This window comes from Arachis hypogaea, chromosome 11, assembly GCF_003086295.3.
Source record: "Arachis hypogaea cultivar Tifrunner chromosome 11, arahy.Tifrunner.gnm2.J5K5, whole genome shotgun sequence".
Lineage (NCBI taxonomy): Eukaryota > Viridiplantae > Streptophyta > Magnoliopsida > Fabales > Fabaceae > Arachis > Arachis hypogaea.
Genome location: NC_092046.1, coordinates 94,552,681 through 94,561,629, shown reverse-complemented (window position 1 = coordinate 94,561,629; position 8,949 = coordinate 94,552,681). Strand labels below are relative to the sequence as shown.

The window sequence follows — 8,949 nt, the reverse complement described above, 5'->3', positions numbered from 1 at the left end:
ATGGGATTCGCCATAAGGTGGCAACTCCATATCATCCGCAGACAAATGGACAAGCTGAAGTTTCTAACAGAGAACTAAAAAGAATCCTGGAACAGACTGTAAGTACCCGTAGAAAGGATTGGGCACGAAGCTTGGATGATGCTCTGTGGGCTTACAGAAAAGCATTCAAGACTCCTATAGGGAACTCTCCGTACCAACTTGTGTATGGTAAGGCATGCCACCTGCCTGTGGAACTGGAACATAAAGCCTACTGGGCAACCAGATTCTTAAACTTTGATGCCAAATTAGCTGGAGAAAAAAGATTGCTCCAGCTGAATGAGCTAGAGGAATTCAAATTCACTGCTTTCAAAAATGCCAAGCTTTATAAAGAAAAATCAAAAAGGTGGCATGACAGAAAGCTGTCATCTAGAATCTTTGAACCAGGACAAAAGGTTCTGTTGTTTAACTCTAGGCTCAGGCTATTCCCCGGAAAACTGAAGTCCCGGTGGAAGGGACCATATGTGATTACAAGTGTATCACTATATGGTTATGTGGAGCTTCAAGATATTGATTCTGATAAGAAGTTCATTGTTAATGGATAGAGAATCAAGCACTATCTTGAAGGCAATGTAGAGCAAGAGTGCTCAAGGCTGAGGCTAGATGAAAAACTCAGCAAAGTCCAGCTAAAGACAATAAAGAAGCGCTTGCTGGGAGGCAACCCAGCCATGGGGCATCACTTCCTCTAAGCATTTTGCCCTATTCTTGATTTTATTTGTTTATATAAAGTTCATTGATACTAAGGTAAAGAGTCAATTGTATAAGTTTACAGGGTTACAGAAGGATTCTGCACACAAAACAGAGAAAAAAGAGCACACTGGCAAGAAAATGCCAGTAAAAGTCTGTTTTGGGCGTTCAACGCCCAAAAGAAGAATCCACTGGGCGTTGAACGCCAGTAAGGATAGCCATCTGGGCGTTGAACGCCAGAAAGAAGCTCCTTCTGGGCGTTTAACGCCAGATTTACAGCGTCCTGGGCGTTCAGAAAAACGCCCAGTGACAAAGGAGTTCCTGGCGTTCAACGCCAGAAAGAAGCAACAGCTGGGCGTTGAACGCCCAGGAGAAGCAGCAGTTGGGCGTTGAGCGCCCAAAACATGCAGCGTTTGGGCGTTCAAACGCCAGAATGGTGGGGAGGAGGTAATTTCGTTTTTACTTCATATTTTCATTTTTATCTTAATTTTCATGTTTCAATTCATGATTTCTTGCATAAATATGTTACAAACCCTGATTTCTAAAATCCCTAATTTCTAAAAACCCTACTTTAAAAATATCAAATGTATCTTAATCCATAAGCACAAATCCTTTTTTTCAATCCAATTCAACTCTTTTTCAAATTTTCAAAACAAATCTATCTCTTTTCATTCTAAAATCTTTTCAACTAATTAATATCTTTTTTTAAATCTCCATATTATCTTTTTCAAAAATCCAAATTTATCTTTTTCAAATATCTTTCATATCTCTTCAATTTTAAATTATATCTTTTCTTATCATACTTATCTCTTTTAAATCATATCTTATATCTTATCTTTCTCCCTATTTTCGAAAACCCACCCCCCTCCCTTTTAAAAACACATTCGACCTCCTTCCTCTCATCCACCATTCAACACTAGCTCTCCTTCTATCCCTCTCCTTTCTTTTCTTTTGCTTGAGGACAAGCAATCCTCTAAGTGTGGTGTGTTTATCCATGATCACTAAACCATACCCACTAAGATCATGGCTTCTAAAGGAAAACAACCCACTCCAAGAGGCAAGAAAGAGAGTGTTCCAAAACCACTTTGGAAACAAGGGAGGTTCTTAACCAAAGAACATTCAGACCATTACTACAAAATAATGGGTCTAAGATCTGTGATCCCGGAAGTCAAGTTCGATCTGAAAGAAGATGAATATCCGGAGATCCAAGAGCAGATTCGAGACAGGAACTGGGAAGTCCTAGCTAATCTTGAAACGAAAGTGGGAAGAAATATGGTTTAGGAATTCTACGCTAATCTGTGGCAAACAGACAGGCAGAGAATATCTGGAGTTGCCCTCTATGACTATAGGACTGTGGTCAGAGGAAAGATTGTTCACATCCACCCTGACAAAATCAGGGAGATCTTTAAGCTACCTCAGCTGAAAGATGACCCAGACTCCTTCAATAGGAGAATGATGAGAACAAACAAGGGCCTGGATAAGATTCTAGAGGATATATGCATCCCTGGAGCCAGGTGGACCACCAGCACGAGGGGTGTCCCAAATCAACTCAAGAGAGAAGATCTCAAACCAGTCGCCAGAGGATGGTTGGACTTCATTGGGCATTCTATATTGCCCACCAGCAACCGTTCTGAAGTCAATATTAGAAGAGCAGTAATGATCCATTGCATTATGTTGGGAAAAGAAGTAGAAGTTCATCAACTGATCCCATCTGAGTTCTACATACTTGCCAACAAGAACTCCAAGGATGCCAGGTTGGCTTATCCAAGCCTAATCTCTATGCTCTGCAAAGACGCTGGAGTAAAGATGGGAATAACAGAGTATATCTCAGTGGAGCAACCAATCACTAAAATCACAATGGAAAAACAACAAATGAAGGATGACCCCATCAAGAGGAGGGCGCAAGAATTCCTACCAGAACTCTCTCAATTTGAATACTGGGAGCATCTTGAGGCATCTGTCACTAAGTTGCAAGAAACCATGGACCAAATGAAGGAAGAACAGCAAAATCAAAACAGCATGCTTTGCAAACTGCTCAGAGAACAAGAAGTGCAAGGGCGTGAATTAAGAGAACTAAAGCGTCAGAAACTATCTCTTGAAGGGTCAAGCACTCCACAGACTAAAGAGGCATCTGCTTCCCAAAGTCAAGGTTGTTGAGTTCTGATCTTAACCTTAACCTGTGATAATTTTTTTTATTTGAGTTTTACCCTAGGAGTCATATAGTAGTAATTAGTATCTATATTTTGATTTTATCTCCAATTAAGCTATAATTTATTTTTCTCATCATCATTAAACATGAATAAAATAGAAGATTTTCTTTAGGATAAGGAGGCAATATTTCTCGAGTTTTTAATACAAGAAATTCTGATTAATTAGATATGGTGGCGATGCTTTCTGCCTTCTGAATGAATGTTTGAACAGTGCATATGTCTTTGGAATTTGATGTTCTTGAATGTTAAATATGTTGGCTCTTGAAAGAATGATAAACATGAGACATGTTATTGGTAATCTGAAAAATCATAAAAATGATTCTTGAAGCAAGAAAAAGCAGTGAATACAAAGCTTGCAAAAAAAAAAAAAGCAAGCAGAAAAAGCCAATAACCCTTAAAACCAAAAGGCAAGGGTAATAAAAAGGATCCAAGGCTTTGAGCATCAGTGGATAGGAGGGCCTAAGGAAATCAAATCCTGGTCTAAGCGGCTAAACCAAGCTGTCCCTAACCATGTGCTTGTGGCGTGAAGGTGTCAAGTGAAAACTTGAGACTGAGCGGTTAAAGTCAAGGTCCAAAGCAAAGAGAAGAGTGTGCTTAAGAACCCTGGACACCTCTAATTGGGGGCTTTAGCAAAGCTGAGTCACAATCTGAAAAGGTTCACCCAATTATGTGTCTGTGGCATTTATGTATCCGGTGGTAATACTGGAAAACAAAGTGCTTAGGGCCACGGCCAAGACTCATAAAAGTAGCTGTGTTCAAGAATCAACATACTGAACTAGGAGAATCAATAACACTATCTGAATTTTAAATTCCTATAGATGCCAATCATTTTGAGATTCAATGGATAAAGTGAGATGCCAAAACTGTTCGAAAGCAAAAAGCTGCTAGCCCCGCTCATTTAATTAGAATCTGAGCTTCACTCAAAAACTTTAAGATATTATTATTTCTTGACTCATTTGTATTCTATTTTATTTATCTAGTTGCTTGAGGACAAGCAACAGTTTAAGTTTGGTGTTGTGATGAGCGGATATTTTATACGCTTTTTGGGGTTAATTTCATATAGTTTTTAGTATGTTTTAGTTAGTTTTTAGTTTATTTTCATTAGTTTCTAGGAAAAATTCATATTTCCGGACTTTACTATGAGTTTGTGTGTTTTCCTGTAATTTCAGGTATTTTCTGGCTGAAATTGAGGGAGCTGAGCAAAAATCTGACTTAGGCTGAAAAAGGACTACTGATGCTGTTGGATCCTGACCTCTCTGCACTCGGAATGGAATTTCCGGAGCTACAAGAGTCCAATTGACGCGCTTCCAATTTCGTTGGAAAGTAGACATCCAGGGCTTTCCAGCAATATATAATCGTCTATACTTTGCTCAAAGATAGACGACGTAAATTGGCGTTCAACGCCAGTTCCATGTTGCAGTCTAGCGTCCAGCGCCAGAAACACGTTACAAGTTGAAGTTCAACGCCAGAAACAGGTTACAGCCTGGTGTTGAACGCCCAAAACAGCCCAGGCACGTGAGAAGCTTTAGTCTCAGCCCCAGCACACACCAAGTGGGCCCCAAAAGTGGATTTCTGCACTATCTATCATAGTTTACTCATTTTCTGTAAACCTAGGTTACTAGTTTAGTATTTAAACAACTTTTAGAGATTTATTTTGTATCTCATGACATTTTTAGATCTGAACTTTGTACTCTTTGAAAGCATGAGTTTCTAAACTCCATTGTTGGGGGTGAAGAGCTCTGCTGTGTCTCGATGAATTAATGAGTATTTCTGTTTTCTATTCAAACATGCGTGTTCCTATCTAAGATATCCATTCGCACTTCAACATGAATGTGATGAACGTGACAATCATCATCATTCCCCCACGAACGCGTGCCTGACAACCACTTCCGTTCCACCGTAGAATGAATGAATATCTCTTGGATCTCTTAATCAGAATCCTCGTGGTATAAGCTAGATTGATGGCAGCATTCAAGAGAATCCGGAATGTCTAAACCTTGTCTGTGGTATTCCGAGTAGGATTCAGGAATTGAATGACTGTGATGAGCTTCAAACTCGCGAGTGCTGGACGTATGATGCCAAGGCATCATAGGCTAGTTTCACTAGCATTTTTCTGTTAGTTTTAGTTGTTTTATGCATTTTCTTGAGCTTAAAGTAACCAAAAATGGTTAAATGAAGAACAAAGCAATGAACCATCCAAACAACATGATTTTGATGCATATTCCATGAGTTTTAGTTATAATACTTAAATGCTATGAATGGAAGATTTCTCATGAAATTTTGCAAGACTTTGATGCAATTGCTTGGATGATTTCAGGGAAGAAGAGGCTAGGCAAGGAAGCAACAAAATCAATAAAGGAAGCTTGAATATCACATGTGGAGTTTAAGTTCCAGTTTAAGCCTAAACTAGAGCTTAAACGCCAAAAATCATGAAGGATAAGAAATGCTGGAATTGAAGTTTAACCTCCAGTTTGACCTCAAACTGGAGGTTAAACGCCAGAATGAAAAGCCTCACTAAAGAAGCATTCCACGTTTAACCTCCAGTTTGACCTCAAACTGGAGGTTAAACGCCAGAATGAGTATGCCACCCAGGGAGGAGTTCCACGTTTAACCTCCAGTTTGACCTCAAACTGGAGGTTAAACGCCAGAACCAGGAAGAGTACCAGGGAGCCATTCCACGTTTAAGCTCCAGTTTGACCTCAAACTGGAGCTTAAACGTGTTCGACAGCTTTTCTACTCCAGGGTTGCTCTCTCCATTTCCACGTTTAACCTCCAGTTTGACCTCAAACTGGAGGTTAAACGTGTTCGACACCTCCAGGGCCACCATTCTAAGCTTCCACGTTTAACCTCCAGTTTGACCTCAAACTGGAGGTTAAACGTGTTCGACCTCCAGTATGCCTCCACCCTTTTCCACGTTTAACCTCCAGTTTAACCTCAAACTGGAGGTTAAACGTGTTCGACCTCCAGGGCTGCCCTTCCTATCTCCACGTTTAAGCTTCAGTTTAACCTTAAACTGAAGCTTAAACGTGTTCGACTACATGACTCTCTAGGGCTACCTTCTTCCATTTCCACGTTTAAGCTTCAGTTTAACCTTAAACTGAAGCTTAAACGTGCTTCTACAAAAGGCCTCACTGGAAGTGTCTGGCGTTTAAGCTGCAGTTTAAGCTTAAACTACAACTTAAACGCCACTCTTAGAAAAGGTTTCTGGGCCAAAAATATTGTGATTTAAGTTAGTCTTTGAGCACAAATATTAACTTAAACTTACTTTGGTATGAAACCCAATTGAATATCATGGTTTATGGGATTGGGCCTGAAGGATTGATGAGTTTGAAATCTCAATTTATTGAGTCATGTGTCATTATTTGATTATCACTAAGTTGGCTCAATAAATGTTACAGGATTTGGATCAACAACCTCATCAAGATTATGGATCATAAACCCAAGGCAAAAGGAAAGCAAGGAGAGGCCTCAAAGCCCAAGAAGCACAACTGAAGCTCAATATAGAAAGTGTATAAATAGGATAGAAGTTAAGTTAGAGAGGACTTTAACTTTCACTTTTAGCTAGTTTTCCTTTTCTTTGTAATTGAATTCAGAGCTATGATTCACTAAACCCCCTTTCATTGGGTTAGGGAGCTCTATTGTAATTCAATGAATCAATAATAGTTTATCTTCTTCTTCAATCTTTTCTCTTGAATTTTGTTAGAAAGCTTCTCGATCTAATTCCATTGAGTAGTTGTCTTGGGAAAGAAACTACTCATACTTGGAATCCTTCGGAGCCTTGGGAAAGGAATGGAGGATTCATGCTAGAGAAGCTTTCTCACAGTGGATTGGATTGGGGTTTGGATGGATATTGTGACATGTAATCCTACCAAATTGTGGTTCATGAAATTGTGTGGTATAATCAGTGATCAAGCATCATCTCTTCTTATGAACATTTAAACCAAGGGATTGGGAATTTGTTTGTTTTTAGAGAGCATTGGTGAGCTAAGGAATTGGGATCCAATCATATAAGATTGCCAAGCAAAATTCAATGAACGCATTGGTTGAGGAAGAGATAAACATGTTTTGATTCGGAGATCTCAATATCTCCTATAACCCAATGAATTCCCATTTCTGATTTCCATTTTCTCTTTACATTCTGCAACTCAATTCTTGCAATCACCCCCATTCCCTTTTAATTTCAGCAATTTACATTCTGCTCTTTAATTCATGCAATTTAAGATTCCGCCATTTAATTTTCTTGTTATTTACTTTTCCCGCCAATTTTACATTCCGCAATTCTCATCTCAAACCTTGATTCCGCTCAACTAGAACACACTTCTAATCCGAATTGCTCATTCAACCAATCCTTGTGGGATTCGACCTCACTCTATTGTGAGTTTTTACTTGACGATAACCGGTGCACTTGCCGGAAGGAATTTTGCCGATCGTGCAATTTCCTAAATCGTAGCATAACTAGTTTATGTGCATCAAGTTTATGGCGCCGTTGCCGGGAATTAGTTTTCGATTGACAATTCTCAAATTGGAAGCTAACTAGATTGAGCAATTTTCTCTTGCTTTGTTAATTCTGTTCAAGATACTTGTTGAATTTTAATTTCTGCACTTGGTTACATGCTTTCCTTCTTTATGCCTTTAAATTCATTCAACTAACTCACTGACTCACTAACTGTTTGAATTAATTCCTCAATTGAGCTAACCATACTCTTCCATTAACCAATAGTATTTCACTTGTTTGTGTTTGAGCTGTGTTCTTGTATGACAGGTAGGAGAGGAGAGACATCAACTCCTCCATATACCGAACCAGAGAGGACCCTTCATAGACTTAGAAGGGAAGCAAGAGGGAAGAGAGTAGTGGGAGAAGAGGAATCTGAAGGAGAATCTGAGGACAATTTTGAGGAAGCTTTAGATCTCAACATGGATAGAGAAGTTCACAACCATGAGAGAGCTGATGGAAACGATGCCATCCCTGAGAGGAGGGTTCTTAGTTCATACATAAACCCAACCTCTGGGAATTGTGGTAGTAGCATCCAGAAACCACCCATTCAGGCCAACAATTTTGAGCTCAAGCCACAGCTAATATCACTTGTGGAAAATCATTGTTCCTTTGGAGGAAGTGCTAATGAAGACCCAAACCAACATCTCACAAAATTCCTGAGAATTTGTGACACTGTGAAGTCCAATGGAGTCCAGGAAGATGCCTATAAACTGCTTTTGTTCCCATTTTCACTTAGGGACAAAGCAGCTAAGTGGCTGGAATCATTCCCAAGGGGGAGTCTAACAACATGGGATGAGGTGGAAAGCAAGTTTCTGGCACGTTTCTACCCTCCACAAAAGGTCAATAGGCTTCGATCTGAGGTTCAGACTTTTAGACAACAAGATGGTGAAACTCTCTACGAGGCATGGGAGAGATTCAAGGACTTGACAAGGAAATGCCCACCAAACATGTTCCATGATTGGGTGCAACTGCACATCTTCTATGATGGGCTCTCTTATGAATCAAGGAAGGCTGTAGACCATTCATCAGGAGGTTCATTGAACAGGAAAAAGACTGTGGAAGAAGCCATTGAAGTGATCGAGACAGTGGCTGAGAATGAGTACTACTATGCATCAGAAAGGCACAACACTAAGGGAGTCATGGAGCTGAACCATGTTGATACAATTCTAGCCCAAAACAAGGTGTTTGCCAAGCAACTAGCAGAGCTTACCAGGCAATTAGAAACAAAGCAAGTGGCTGCAATACACACACAAGATCAAGAGGAAATAGGCATTGAAGGAGGTGATTGGGATGAGGCTAACTATGTGGGAAACCAACAAAGGCAATCATATGATCCACATTCCAACACTTACAACCCAGGCTGGAGAAACCACCCAAACTTTGGGTGGGGAAACCAACAAACCCAACCACAAAACCACAAACCTTACAACCACAACCAACATAACAATTCCACATACCAAAACTCCAACCAAAGATCATACCAAGCCACACAAAGCACCTACTCCCAACCACCATATCATG

At 39.9% G+C, this 8,949-nt stretch overlaps 1 non-coding gene across 1 annotated transcript; it reads right to left on the bottom strand.

Moving 5' to 3' along the window:
* Positions 1-8,273: 8,273 nt before the first annotated feature.
* Positions 8,274-8,377, bottom strand: LOC112725548 (small nucleolar RNA R71). Its single transcript, XR_003164650.1, has one exon. It is a non-coding gene; the product is annotated as a small nucleolar RNA R71 (small nucleolar RNA).
* Between the last annotated feature and the right edge of the window lie 572 nt (positions 8,378-8,949).